General features: G+C 49.3%; 1 protein-coding gene across 3 annotated transcripts in view; it reads right to left on the minus strand.

Moving 5' to 3' along the window:
* The window catches only part of LOC140213723 (uncharacterized), a 121,850-nt gene that overhangs the window by 13,614 nt on the left and 92,292 nt on the right, over positions 1-15,944 (minus strand). The gene's annotated exons all lie outside the window — the stretch shown is intronic.

A 15,944-nucleotide genomic window follows, 5' to 3' on the forward strand; every position in this document is an offset into this window, starting at 1 on the left:
GAGATTGTCGTTCATTGCTTCAACACTAAGGTCCTCTTCCTGAGTTAAAGCCGAATACCTGTTCTGTAGTTTGATCCGGAATTCCTCTAGTTTCCCTCTTACCGCTAACACATTGATTGGCTTCTTGTGTACCAGTTTCTTTCGTTCCCTTCTCAAGTCTAGGCTAATTCGAGTTCTTACCATCCTGTGGTCACTGCAGCGTACCTTGCCGAGCACGTCTACATCTTGAATGATGCCAGGGTTCGCGCAGAGTATGAAGTCGATTTCATTTCTAGTCTCACCATTCGGGCTCCTCCACGTCCACTTTCGGCTAACCCGCTTGCGGAAAAAGGTATTCATTATACGCATATTATTCTGTTCTGCAAACTCTACTAATAATTCTCCTCTGCTATTCCTAGAGCCTGTGCCATATTCCCCCACTGACTGGTCTCCAGCCTGCTTCTTGCCTACCCTGGCATTGAAGTCGCCCATCAGTATAGTGTAAGCATGCGGAATGTGCAATCTAGGGTGGGTATATGGGCTTCCTGATATAAAATAGCGTTGGCAACAAATCTAGGAAGCCCGAGGCATGACCGTAGAAAACTGTATGCTGAGGATGATGAATGAAGACGACCTCAAAGCCAGAGGCATATGCCCACTATCGGGGGTTGGCCAAGAACTTATTTATGATGATGATGATCACGAAGATTGGCACAAGCCGACTTTCGATGATATGATCAAAATGCGCAATGGGTATAAGCACTGACCTCTAAATGAAAAATCATTTCCTTTCTTCCCGAAGTACAGTCAAAATTGGTTTGTGCATTATATGAATGCTCAAATTAATGATGACGCCATCACGGTTAGTGGCCATATAAGAAGTTAGGGGCATTACGACCAGCAAGTTTGCCTTGAATGGAAGTGTTCTTTTTAGGATTTTATGTGACGGTGGAACTGTGACCTTAGTGTACTATTCAGGTTTTTCCTAGAGGAATGTGTGAACTGGCATGTGCCTTAAATAATGTCACCGGATTACTAACAGAAACATCGCTTTGAACAGAAGATTATTCGTCATTGGGCCGGACTTAGGGACGCAACCTCTCTTTAGTTTGATACATGACTCGATACAATGGCATAAATCAGTTTTGGCGGATAGGCGAAAAAGGGGACCATAAGCGGTTTCGGTCCCTTTTTTAGAGAGTTGCGTGTGAAATGACGCTTGCGTTCAAGAGACGAATTCTGTTAGTTCTAAAACAGCAAAACTTGTCCTTAAGTGTATATCACCGTGGACTGAAGGAGTCTCTAGACGACTTTCTGAAGCGAAGTGGGCTTGCCTGAGTAGGCAAATTAGCTGAAGCCGATCATTTAATTTAGCAACATACCTATTAGTTTTTTCTGCAGGCACTGGCTTTCAATTTTTTTCTTTTACCAGCTATGTTTTGTTTCCATATGACGCCTTTGTGTCAAAATCTCCCCACTGAAGGTGAAGAGTGTCATATTGCTCCCTGAGTGTCTCAATGTTGAAAATTTCCTTGCTTGTGATTCGCTGTCTATACACGTAGCAGCGGGAAGCTCCGACACTTGGTCTGGCTCGTTCGGACATCTGCTCTGCTGCTACTTGTTGGGCGGCTCGATGTATCAGCATCGCAGGCGACAGAGCGAGGGGGGCCCAGTGCTAAAAGGGCCCGATGCTCTGCCCCACTTGATCATTCTCTGCTCCGTGACGCTATGATACATAAACTTCCAGGGAAACGAAACCAAAACATGTTCATGGAAAAGTAAAAATTGCAAAGTTTTGCAACGAGCTCAAATACCCGCCAGTATTTTTCTACGTTTCTACGTCAACAACCTTTATTCAATGCAATAAAAAAGAAAGTCGAAATTGTAATTCTGGTGCTTCTTTAAACAGCGTGGAGCGTCACTGAAAAGCGATGACCACTTCTCTCACGGTACCGCGCTTCCCGTTAACTTAGGCGCAGTGCGATCATTGCTTAGAGAACATCGGTAATAAATAATTTATAAAATGAGAAAGAAATAGATCAAAAAGGAGGTGTTCAAAGAATACTCTAAGGGCATCGCACTTCTATTCAGTGCAAAGGCAAGACGCACAAGAACAGAAAGCCATAAAAAGAGGTCTGAACAAGAAGATGGCCTGTGCGTACCACGCGAGAATGCTCCGGACACTTATTGGAATGTGCGAAAGTACATTAAAGAGCATATAAAAATGGGCTAGCCTTCAGGGAGATTCACGGTGTAAAGACAGTAGTGAAACGGTAAATATCGCCGCTGAGATGTAAACATAAACAAATAATGTTTGAAATATTGATGGCGCTTAAGCAGAGAAGAACCAGTATCACGTCGAATAATATTGACACGTGTACTTATCTTTATCGGGCGACCACGCTTCGCCGCCTAACAAATGCTATCACACAGCGCGGGACGCGCCTGCATGTATCCGAAGTTTCTGGAAAGTTATCGATGCTTCTATCCGCGGTCTATTGTCGCCGAACCTTGTGTTATCTGATTTCATCGCCTGACGCGAATGGTGTAGAACTCTGTGGAAGGCACGCGGGTCCCAACGATTAGTCTGGAACATTCGATGACTGCTCTATAAAAGCCGACGCGCTTGACCCGCTGATCAGATTTTCGACGACCGCCGAGCGTGTTCGCCGCTATCGTTGTGCTATAAGTGTAGCCTGTTTTGTGGGCACAGGTTCGCCCAATAAAAGTTAGTTTTGTCGTTCACAGTATTGCTACTGTGTTATTCAACGTCACCACCACGTGACATCTGGTGGAGGTGCTTTTCATTCATGTACCGGACGCCCCCGACAAGTCGTGATCCAAACCCGGACCGCAAAGAGAACACCAGCGCCGTCCCGGAACATCGAGCAAGCCGCCGTCTTCAACAGCTGCCCCCGGAGCACGGACTTCTACCTGAGAAGACCAACAAGATTGTGGACAAGGCAACCCCAATGGCAGCCCCAGCGTCCCCCATCGTGCTGCAGCAGCCCAGGGAACCTCCGACGTGCCGTGGATCAACATTCGAGGACCCGGAAACCTGGCTCGAGACGTATGAGAGGGTCGCTACGTTTAACAGTTGGGACAGCGACGACAAACTGCGACATGTCTTCTTCGCATTGGAAGACGTTGCCAGGACGTGGTTCGAGACAACCTGGGACCTTTTCCGAAGCGGCTTCCTGCAGACATTCACAAGCGTCGTACGCCGAGAACGAGCCCAAGCACTACTAGAAACCCGAGTGCAGCTGCCTAACGAGACCACCGCGATTTTTACAGAAGAAATGAGCCGCCTATTCCGCCACGCCGACCCGGAAATGTCAGAGGAAAAGAAAGTCCGGCTACTAATGCGTGGTGTAAAGGAGGAAGTTTTCGCCGGTATGGTACGAAGCCCACCGAAGACCGTCGACGAGTTTCTTCGCGAGGCCACTAGCATCGAGAAGACACTCGATATGCGAAACCGGCAATTCGACCGCCGCACGAACGCGACAAACTACGCCGGAGTTCAGTCACTGGCCACCGACGACCTACGCGAGACTATCCGAGCTGTCGTGCGGGAGGAGCTACAAAAGCTGTTCCCATCATCACAGCCTCAAGTGGCTTCGATTGCCGACGCCGTGCGTGAGGAACTCCAACAACAACTTGGAGTAGCCCCTGAATCGCCGCAGCCTGAGCCGCAAGCGATGACCTACGCCGCCGTCGCACGCCGTCAAGGTCCCCCTCCGCAACCGCGCCAGGGCCCTGTCAGGCCGCAATTCCGTCGTCCGCCGCCGCCGCCACCCGCACGACCACCCGTCGCCCAGCGCAGCTACCCGAGGAAGACAGACGTTTGGCGCGCCCCTGACCACCGCCCGCTCTGCTACCACTGCGGGGAAGCCGGCCATGTGTACCGCCGATGCCCATACCGGGAGATGGGACTGCGAGGTTTCGCCGTTAACGCGCCGCGGCCACAGATTGGCGAACGACCTCGCGATATCGCCGACTACCTCGCCGCCACTCAGTGGAGCCCTCGACGAGCTTCCCGTTCGCCGTCACTAGGCCGCTACCTGTCGCCGCAGCGCCGACCATACACAGGCCCAGCCCGCGGCCGGTCCGTCAGCCCATATCCGGAAAACTAAAAGCAGCAACCGAAGGAGGTGCGGTTGCTGTTTGTCGAACTGACGAAGATCCTCCGCCGCCGACGAAGACGACGAAGCTAACATCTCGACGACCTAATGACGACACGCCGCCGCCCCGACGAAGTCAGGAAGCCAAGACTACACCGACGAAAGACGACTTGACGACGCGACGTTCAAGCTTCAGTTCAACACGACGCAGCCGTGATCCGACGCCAAGACCCAACTGCAACGCCAGAAAAAGAACCACCGACCTCGACGTGCTTCTCGACGGCCACGCAGTTACCGCCTTAGTGGACACAGGGGCTGATTACTCCGTCATGAGTGGACACATCGCCGCCCAGTTGAAGAAGGTTAAGACTGCATGGGAAGGCCCTCAAATTCGCACCGCTGGAGGACACCTCATCACGCCGACTGGAATCTGCACGGCAAGAATAACCATTTATGACCGGACTTACCCTGCCACTTTCGTTACCCTCCAACAGTGTTCACGAGACGTCATTCTCGGTATGGACTTCCTGAACCAACACGGCGCAATCATCGACCTGAAGTCACAGTCAATAACGCTGTCGGAAGATAAAGCGATACCGCCGGAGAGCCCTCGTAGTCACCACGCCTTGAGTGTGCTCGAAGATCAAGTGAGCATCCCGCCTCGCTCTAGCATTGTTATTTTGGTCGGCACCGAAACACCCGCTGACGTAGAAGGCGTTATCGAAGGCGACCAACGTCTACTGCTGGACCGTGAAATTTGCGTCGCAAGAGGGATCGCTCGACTGCACGGAGGAAACACAAAGGTGTTGCTGACAAACTTCAGCCAGGAGTTCAAGCACATGAACAAGGGCACGACGATCGCATACATCGAGGAAATTCAGGAAACCAGCGATGCGTTTGTCCTCTCGGATTCTGTCGCATCTACCCCGACGACCGTAGTTCCCGAGCCAGACTTCGACATAAATCCAAGTCTCCCCGCGATTAAGCAGCAACAGCTCAGACGTCTGCTTCGACGATACAAAGGCTGTTTTTCGACGTCATCGAGGATTCGACAAACACCAGTCGCAAAGCATCGCATAATAACCGAAGAGTGCGCTCGACCACTACGCCAGAGCCCTTACCGAGTTTCGACGCGGGAACGTGAAGCTATAAGAGAACAAGTCGACGAAATGCTGCGCAACCACATCATCCAGCCGTCGAAAAGCCCGTGGGCATCCCCTGTTGTCCTGGTAAAGAAAAAGGACGGAACCCTACGTTTCTGCGTCGATTATCGTCGTCTGAACAAGATCACGAAGAAGGACGTATACCCCCTCCCACGAATAGACGACGCATTGGATCGGCTCTGCAGCGCTAAATACTTCTCGTCGATGGACCTCAAGTCTGGGTATTGGCAAATAGAAGTCGACGAAAGAGATCGCGAAAAGACGGCCTTCATCACCCCAGACGGCCTCTACGAGTTCAAGGTTATGCCATTCGGGCTGTGCTCGGCGCCTGCAACGTTCCAGCGAGTCATGGACACGGTGTTAGCAGGATTGAAGTGGCAGACCTGTCTCGTTTATTTGGATGACGTCGTCGTCTTCGCTGGAAATTTCGACGATCACCTCAGGCGGCTTGCGACAGTACTAGAGGCCATCAAGTCATCAGGCCTCACTCTGAAGCCAGAAAAGTGCCGCTTCGCCTACGATGAGCTTCTGTTCCTAGGCCACGTCATCAGCAAGTCTGGAGTCCGCCCCCGACCCGCAGAAGACAGCTGCCATCGCAAAGTTCCCGCAGCCCACCGACAAGAAGGCAGTGCGTAGATTTCTTGGCATGTGTGCCTACTACAGGCGATTTGTCAAGGACTTTTCACGCATTGCTGAGCCGCTGACACAGCTAACTAAATGTGACGTCGAGTTCAAGTGGGAAACGCCGCAGGCCGACGCATTTGAAGAACTCAAACGACGCATGCAGTCGCCGCCCGTACTTGCGCACTTCGACGAGCACGCCGATACCGAAATCCACACTGACGCCAGTAGCCTAGGCCTCGGTGCCGTCCTAGTCCAGAGAAAAGATGGACATGAACACGTGTTAGCTTAAGCTAGCCGGTCGTTGTCAAAAGCGGAAGGCAATTATTCCACAACGGAAAAGGAATGCCTCGCCATCGTTTGGGCTACAGCGAAATTTCGCCCCTACCTATATGGCAGGCCATTCAGAGTGGTCAGCGACCATCACGCGTTGTGTTGGCTAGCTAACTTAAAGGACCCTTCAGGACGGCTGGCACGGTGGAGCCTCAGACTACAAGAATACGACATCACTGTAACATACAAGTCCGGACGAAAACACTCAGATGCCGATTGCCTATCACGCGCCCCCATTGACCCGCCGCCGCAAGATAACGAGGATGACGACGCCTTCCTTGGAATAATAAGCGCGGAAGACTTCGCCGATCAACAACGAGGGGACCCGGAGCTAAAAGCCCTTGTCGAGTATTTGGAAGGGCACACCGACGTTGTCCCTAGGGCATTTAAGCGTGGATTATCTTCGTTCACGCTACAAAACAACCTACTCGTGAAGAAGAACTTCTCACCAGTCCGCGCCAACTACCTTCTTGTTGTTCCGTCGGCGCTGCGTCCAGAAGTACTGCACGCCTTACACGACGATCCAACTGCTGGGCACCTCGGATTCTCCCGGACGCTGTCGAGGATACATGAAAGGTATTACTGGCCGCGTCTGACCGCCGACGTCGCCCGTTACGTCAAGACATGCCGAGACTGTCAACGACGCAAGACACCACCGACAAGGCCAGCAGGGTTACTACAGCCGATCGAACCTCCTCGTCGACCATTCGAGCAGATTGGGATGGATTTGTTGGGGCCGTTTCCGACGTCAACATCCGGGAATAAGTGGATCGTCGTGGCGACGGACTATCTCACCCGCTTCGCTGAAACAAAAGCTCTACCGAAAGGCAGCGCAGCCGAGGTGGCGAAATTTTTCGTCGAGAACATCCTGCTGCGACATGGCGCCCCAGAAGTCCTCATCACCGACAGAGGAACGGCTTTTACAGCAGAGCTCACCCAAGCCATTCTGCAATATAGCCAGACAAGCCACAGGAGGACAACTGCCTACCATCCGCAAACGAATGGTCTCACGGAGCGCCTGAATAAGACCCTCGCCGACATGCTAGCGATGTACGTCGACGTTGAGCACAAGACGTGGGACGCGGTCCTGCCGTATGTAACATTCGCTTACAACACGGCGGTGCAAGAAACAACACAGATCACGCCATTTAAGCTGGTCTACGGCAGAAACCCGACGACGACGCTCGACGCCATGCTGCCCCACGTCACTGACGAGGACAATCTTGACGTCGCTATCTATCTCCAGCGCGCCGAAGAAGCCCGCCAGCTCGCCCGCCTGCGGATCAAGAACCAGCAGAGGACCGACAGCCGACACTACAACCTCCGACGACGCTTCGTCGAGTACCAGCCCGGCGACCGTGTTTGGGTATGGACCCCGATACGCCGACGAGGACTCAGTGAAAAGTTGCTGCGACGCTATTTCGGACCCTACAAGGTCATCCGACGTATTGGCGCTCTGGACTATGAGGTCGCGCCAGACGGCATTTCGCATTCACAGCGGCGCCGCGCACGATCTGAAGTGGTCCACGTGGTGCGCCTTAAACCCTTTTACGGACGCGGACGAGCTTCGTTATTTTTGTTGTTTTCTTTGCTACGAGTGCTTTTGTTTATTACTTTCGTTTGGTTGCAGCATCGGGTCGATGCTTTTTTTAAGAGGGGGGTATTGACACGTGTACTTATCTTTATCGGGCGACCACGCTTCGCCGCCTAACAAATGCTATCACACAGCGCGGGACGCGCCTGCATGTATCCGAAGTTTCTGGAAAGTTATCGATGCTTCTATCCGCGGTCTATTGTCGCCGAACCTTGTGTTATCTGATTTCATCGCCTGACGCGAATGGTGTAGAACTCTGTGGAAGGCACGCGGGTCCCAACGATTAGTCTGGAACATTCGATGACTGTTCTATAAAAGCCGACGCGCTTGACCCGCTGATCAGATTTTCGACGATCGCCGAGCGTGTTCGCCGCTATCGTTGTGCTATAAGTGTAGCCTGTTTTGTGGGCACAGGTTCGCCCAATAAAAGTTAGTTTTGTCGTTCACAGTATTGCTACTGTGTTATTCAACGTCACCACCACGTGACAATATTTGGTACAGGCCTGCAGGATGGAGTAATTGTGCGTTTATCTCATCGTAGCGTGCAAAGAGTGGAAATTAAAACATATTCATTGATTGTAAAGTTGTGTGAGAACCCCCAATAGTATGCTGGGTTTTGGTGGCTCCCGTAACCTCAAACAACCAGTTTCTAAGGAGAACTGACTGATCGTCATCATCATCAGTGTCATTTATTGTGTCGAGCGGAGGTATCGATTGGTGGAACGTTGCAAGAAGCGAATGTCGTAGTCCGATTTGTGGAGATGCCTGGTCGCAAACACTCGTTTGGGACAGTCTTGCTGCTTAAAGAGGTGACAAACTAGCGACACAGGCATTGGTCGCGCGATATAGGCAAGGATGTGCTTGCCTCACGCCAATTCATACCCCTGCGAGGTATGCAAGTGAAATATGATTACAACGAAAAACTTTTCAGAAAGATATTATATAGATAGAGATTCACTTATCAGGTGTAATGCGCATGCCCCACTTGCCACGTCCATGGGCACAGTCCTTTGATAAGCCTGCATCCCCCGACATTTGATTCTGGAAATAAAGATTTGACTTGGAAAAAAAAGTAAAAGGGAAGCATCGTCCGAAAGCTACATGGGCTTTATAAAAATATAGCACTTAGTGGACTGCTGCGGATAAATTGTGACGACCTGTGGTTCTTTAGGGTGCGCAGAAATCTCGGCACGCCAGCCTCGTTAATACATTCTCTCCACAAAGCGACGGGACTGCTGGTACTGGGATTCGAACGCGTGACTTCGGTATTAGCAGCGACGCGGCATATCCACTGAACCAGCGCGGTAGGAAATTTACAAGGGACTAAAGTTTTACTTCAGCGATATCACCGAAGCACGATATCTTTCTTTTAACGTTTACCATCTCCTAAACAATTACTTGGCCATAATTTGTGGTGGTTATTTTGACTCAGCGGACAACACGGACCACACGTAGATGATCATTGTGTTGTTGCGCCTACGGTTTTGCAAAGCGCGAGTGATTCACTCGCGTCAGCGTCTCGTCTCCTTCCTGCAGAATGGGAATTTCGTTAGCGGCCACGTATCAACAGCGCACTGAAACCCGTGAGCGGATGAGAGACTAAAGAGTCATACGATAAGAAGTGGCATAACAGCGTCTAGGAAATGGGCTCCACATTGCGAATGACAGTCACTGGTGCCTCGTCACGCGAGCTGCTGGCAGCCGAGATGGGTACCTTCACCATCGTTGCCACTTTGTGCCTTATATTTTCCACACTGACTGCAAGTTCGCTTGGAAACACAGACGATGAACTAAAACTACAAGCCCACCTAAGCCCCGTAAGCGAAGCATCGTCTTTATTCTCGTAAGATTACTCATCGAATTTAGAGATGTTCCTGAAATAGCGAAACGTTTCCTTTGTCCGGATGCCCCACATGATCCTGCGAGAGTGGTCCGGCGTATCTGTTGCAGGCTTCAAAAGTTTAAAACCGCGGAATCTGAAATGACGCTAAATTCCAAGCAATTTGCGACCGATGCTAGTAAAACCACGCAACATCTTAATTTGCTTGTGCTAGTACGAGCTGGACTTCTGGGCTGGCTTTTTTTTTTTTGAAATACGCAGATCTACGAAGTTCTTGCACGTGGAAATTAATGGGCGACACGTTTTGTTATGGTGTCCCCCCTTCCTTTTTCATGCTGTCAATTGAACGTTCGCCTAAGTGCGCTAAAAAGGCCACACAAAATATTTGATTGTTTGTAGACCACCTGAGTGTTTTCAGTTAAGGCGGTTTGGTCGGTGCTACGGTGATGTCAGGGATAGCATCTGGAACGAATATTTGTGCATTAGAAAAATATTTACTGCAGTGCAGTGGCAATGTTCTGGCCAAGATTAGAACGACATCACAGCTCACCTCTAGACGGAGGAATAATCAGAGTGCATCTCTCTCGCATAAAGCTTTTGACTCTATTAGGGTCGGTAGGTAAAAAGCGTCTTATTAGTTAAAGTAGAACATTCGCACATTTAGGTTTTGTCGTAGTGTAGTTCATGGATGACGGAAGAGCATCGCGTTCGTCGCGTTTCTGACGAGGAAAAGTGCCTGAACGCAGTGCGAGCTCATAAAGTACCACGGCTACCCCTGCGAGCTCAGCTATGCGGCGACGGATGACGGGTACGTGATCGAGGTGGACCACATCCCTCACGGTCGCGAGGGTAGCCCTTCCGCTGCCGGCAACCAGAGGACGCCCGGCTACCCGGTCCTTTTGCTGCCTGTCTTCACAAGCGCCTCAGACATGTGGTTCCTGAACTACCCTTCGCAAAGTCCCGGCAAGTGCTCAAAGTAGAAGCTACCGTGATCCCTCGAACACGTGGAACGATTACTCCCTCGCCTCTACTACTCCCCCTCCACCACCCCGCAGAGATCCGAAAACACCGCTCAGTCTCTGATGGAATAGTGCCACCGCTTGTTTGCAGATTGCGTGAACTATAGGTAAATTTTCGAAACAGCGAAACCAAGGCTAGGGAATGGTATCGGCCAATCGTTAAAAAGAACACAAAGAGGAAACAAGAGGGCGTAAAGGACTTACAAAAACATAGGGGTTTTTGGGCACGTAATGGTACTCAGGGGCCCTAATTCTAACGCTCCGTAATTGATGCAGCTACAGTGTAGGCAAGGGATACTTCCGGGAGCTACCCGAGGCCAGGGCGAGTGACGCAGGGGCGCACGTCTTTAGACGCAATCAATAAAGAGAAAAAAGAAGCACAGCGGAGATAGGCTGTTATTCTGAAGAGCGCACAAGTCCCAGCTGTTTTTCTCGAACAGTTCCATTTAGAAACTCTCCGTAGATGAAACACAATTGAAAACGTTGCCCGCAGATGACTTATTAGTCATACACTTTGCCCGCATTTTACATTTCCAAGCTGTTGCTTAAGAAATTTTTAGCGAAAGCCGGTACGACCCATACATTTTAAGCTTCCGTTTACGTCAGTCATAGCATTTTCGAAAGATCAGCCGTAAGATCAGTCATAACGTCAGCAAGACATAACATAGCCCCCATTTTTGCCTAATTTTATCTCGGTGGCTGCTATAGCTATCCTGAGGCGCTATAACATAAATCTGTTCCAAACTGTTTTTATTGCATTTCAGTAATCGGCCCTCCACGATTGGGGAGAAATTTTTCGGGCTATCTCCCCTTCGCCTGTCTGTCACGCGACGTCACAATGACGGCGAAAACTCCCTGTCGGAAAAATGCTGGGTGCACATTCACTATGCGTGATTAGAGTGAGGAAATGAAAGATTTTTATTTCTGATACCACACGTTTTTCGTCATTAGCCCTCCGCTATTGGTTAAAAGCTTTCCGGCTGCGGCCACTTCACCTTTCTCTCACGGGACGTCACAAAACCGTGAAAACTAACCACGTCAAAGCTACGAGTACGCATTAAACATGCCATTAACATGCTGAACAAAATTGAACTTTTGAAATGCGTATGTATTTCTATGCCTGCTTAACGAGGAAACCCGTCCGTCCGTGACGTAAGAGAATCGCTTTCAAGATAGGGCCGGTGAACGGCGGCAGCAAAGGGTGTATGCAACGTCCCCGCTCCCCCGGTAGGGCGGCGGGAGATCTAACTTTCGAAAAAGGTATTCGGATCCTTCAGATGCAATTTTCTCGTAAACTAAGTCTTGGCATGAAACAAGCATTTTGAGGTTTCTGACAAGATATTTGAACAGTCCACGTCGACTTAGTATTTGCCTATAGTGTCCTTTTAAACATTTTTGTGAAGCTAGGATTTACCATATCTCTTGGAACTTTCCCCGCCTATTATAAAAAAAAAGCTTAATATTTCCTTCAACTCCATCTTTGTAACACGTTGAGTTGTTTCAGGGCATGAGATAAATTTTCTACGTGGTTTGAAAACTTGTACAGGTAATTTTGTACAAAGAGTACGATTACCCTACACAAATTAATAATTGATAGTGTATCATCCAGAACATGCTCCCTATTTGAACCCAACATAAACAACCTGGCTCATTAGGTTCACGGAGGCTGGGAAAACCAAGTACGCCGGAAAATAAGGAAACGCCGACTGCTCAGTAATTATATTAAAGGCGGAATACGAAGCTAAACACTTCATACTTTCGGTTCATGTCACCCATAACATGGCCCTCATTCTGTGACCAAATATAAGATTGCCGCCTTATTTTGTATAGTAAGGGCTGTGAGGAAACATTGTAAGCGCTTTATTTCCGTCTCTGAACACACAGAAGTCTTGGGTTTAGCAATACGGATTTCGCCCTAAGTAGCCGAAACACTTCAAAGTTTGCCTGCAGTAACTCTTAACGTGCCTCTTGTTTACTCGAAGCATAAATTCGTTGAATGACGTAGTTCTTCCAGAACACTGCGAAAAGGCGCACATAATGTTTTCGAGCGCTTCTAGTCTAACAGCTTTGTCGTAAAATCTAGCCAAATGTCACCTGCTCGGCGACCGTATAAATGTGCCAGCCCAAGAAATAGCCAGCCAACGTAACGGCCGGGCGGTTTCGAACTTGCAGACCTAAGGTCAGTGATCAAGTCCAGAATGCTCGGAAGACCTTCACCGACTAAGCGCGAGGCGCCTGGCCCTTGAACTGTCAGGCTTCATCAAGGAATAGATTCATTCCAGATGCCACCGGGAAGCAGAAAAAGGTTGCTTGGTTAAACGACAATCATCACGCGGTGGTCACTCCCCACGCCTGCGAACAGCTGAAGTCACCAGGTGTGAGCACCAAGGCTAGCTGACTGCTCCAAGGGCTCAATGCTCACTCGAATACTCTCTCCAAATATTTGATTGCCAGATCGCCTCACTCCACTCCCTTCCTTCTCTCTCCACCGACCGATAAAAGAAGGTGAATACATATAAACACACGCAATATTATGTGCATCAACGCATGTTGATAATAAAAAAAAAACAAGAATCAAACCTGTGAATAAAAGAGAATGATGATGATTTGAAGACAGAAACTTTGAAAAAGCACGCTGGAAAAGTTTCGTGCATCAAGAAAGGATTGTTAAGCAAACTAGATCATGTGGCTTTCTTAAAAAGTTTTGTGGTCAGTGATCTGTAAAATAAGATCGCTGAACGCAATTCCACAGGCAACAAACAGAAAAAAATACGGTTATTTGTACGCAGCAACGAGGTAGCATTTCTGGGAATATTGTTCTAGGTAATAATGCGAATCGCCTCATTCTGTACGGACTGAATGCATGAACAGTGACAGTATTGGGCGTTATTGTAGTAGTAAATCTCGCCTTTCTTTCTTCAGGCTTCCTGCTCGTTGACCGGGGCTTTGACGTGTGGTCTATGAATTCGAGGGAAGTGAAACTGCACTCGAACCACACGACCCTCTCTCAAGATGACCACAAGTACTGGCGCTGGAGGTAAGCCCTTGAACTCAGCGTACACCAAGGAAGGTGCGAACACCGCTATAGCTTTGATACTGTTTTCTTTAAATGCTTTTGAAGCGAAGATTTTTTTTGCAATAGCTCCAGGAATTTGCTGACTGTGGGTGTTGCTGTTGCTGCCTTTGCGAATAGCTAATGCTCGGTAGAACATACTCAGCACGGATCGGCTCATATATTATAACCATCCGTATGACTTACAGATGTGCCTGTGACCGGCTGTGGTCTCTAGAGAATGCAATAGCAAATGATACCCTAATATCCTTAATGCCGCAGGTATCCACCTTCAAGCGCACAATTACTTTAGTAAAACGAATCCATTTATGCCTTCTTTTCCGTGGTTTGTCCCGTCTGCTCAGTCGTTTTCTTGCCGAGGGAAGTGTGCTGATCCCGGAGGCAGTGTAATGGTTAATTGGGCTAATCTGGGAGATGGTCGAATGAAAACTGAGCCGATCCCAGATGAAGTGTGATCCGTGGTCACGTGGGTCACGTGTGTCTCCGTGATGGGCAGTCTCCAAATCTCGCCGTCACGCCAGGCAGGTACCTAATCACGAGGGTTTAATACACGGCGGTGAAGAAGAACATTCTTATAGCGTCTACATTAAACGCCTCGCGAAACCTTCGCATCGCACAGATCCGAAAGTAAACGTTAGATGCAAATAATTATTTTGTGCGCACACCAAGGTAGTTGTACCAATATACAGAACTAGACAACTGGCAGCCACGGCCAGGAAGAAGCAATAGCATTTGAAGAGACTGCACTTAAATTGTTGTCTTTGGTACACGTGTCATGAAAGTAACTCTTAAAAGTCAGAAGGTGCTTATCACATGGAAACCTGAAATGGAATAACGGAAAGCTGTTTGATACAAGCTTCTATCTCCCGCCTCCCCGTTAATTTCACCAGACGCTGGTTATTAAATTAAATTATGGGGTTTTACGTGCCAAAACCACTTTCTGATTATGAGGCACGCCGTAGTGGGGGGCTCCGGAAATTTCGACCACCTGGGGTTCTTTAACGTGCACTTAAATCTAAGTACACGGGTGTTTTCGCATTTCGCCCCCATCGAAATGCGGCCGCCATGGCCGGGATTCGATCCCGCGACCTCGTGCTCAGCTCACCAGGCGCTGGTCGCGGACACAGTAAGCGTCAAAGGCAAATGAACATTTAGACAATGTTTTAGGCATTTGTAGGGTTTTCTGGAGAACGTCACTGAAACATTTTCTTGGTGAAAGGCACACTAAAGGGATAGTTAAGTTGAATTGTATTAGTAAATAGCATTAGTATTCGTATTAGTATTAGTAAATATTAGTATTCAACAACAGATAAAAAAATCAACTTTTACAGGGGGGGTAGGATCTCGGTAAGCTGGAAAAAAATTGTACAGAAACCATCGACGAGGATAGCCAATTAAGCGAATAGAGAGAACGAACGAACGAACGAACTAACGAACGAACGAGCGAAAGAACGAACGAATGAGCGAAAGAACGAACGAACGAACGAGCGAAAGAACGAACGAACGAGCGAAAGAACGAACGAACGAGCGAGCGAAAGAACGAACGAGCGAGCGAAAGAACGAACGAGCGAGCGAAAGAACGAACGAACGAGCGAGCGAAAGAACGAACGAACGAACGAACGAACGAAAGAACGAACGAGCGAAAGAACGAACGAGCGAGCGAAAGAACGAACGAACGAACGAACGAACGAACGAACGAACGAACGAACGAGCGAGCGAGCGAGCGAACGAACGAACGAACGAACGAACGAACGAACGAACGAACGAACGAACGAACGAGCGAGCGAACGAACGAACGAACGAACGAACGAACGAACGAGCGAGCGAGCGAAAGAACGAACGAACGAACGAACGAACGAGCGAAAGAACGAACGAACGAACGAACGAACGAACGAACGAACGAACGAACGAACGAACGAACGAACGAACGAACGAACGAACGAACGAGCGAGCGAACGAGCGAGCGAACGAACGAGCGAGCGAACGAACGAACGAGCGAGCGAACGAACGAACGAACGAACGAACGAACGAACGAACGAACGAACGAACGAACGAACGAACGAGCGAACGAACGAACGAGCGAGCGAGCGAGCGAGCGAAAGAACGAACGAGCGAGCGAAAGAACGAACGAACGAACGAACGAACGAACGAACGAACGAACGAACGAACGAACGAACGAACGAACGAGCGAGCGAGCGAGC

Source organism: Dermacentor andersoni, chromosome 10, assembly GCF_023375885.2.
Source record: "Dermacentor andersoni chromosome 10, qqDerAnde1_hic_scaffold, whole genome shotgun sequence".
NCBI classification, from domain to species: Eukaryota; Metazoa; Arthropoda; class Arachnida; order Ixodida; family Ixodidae; genus Dermacentor; species Dermacentor andersoni.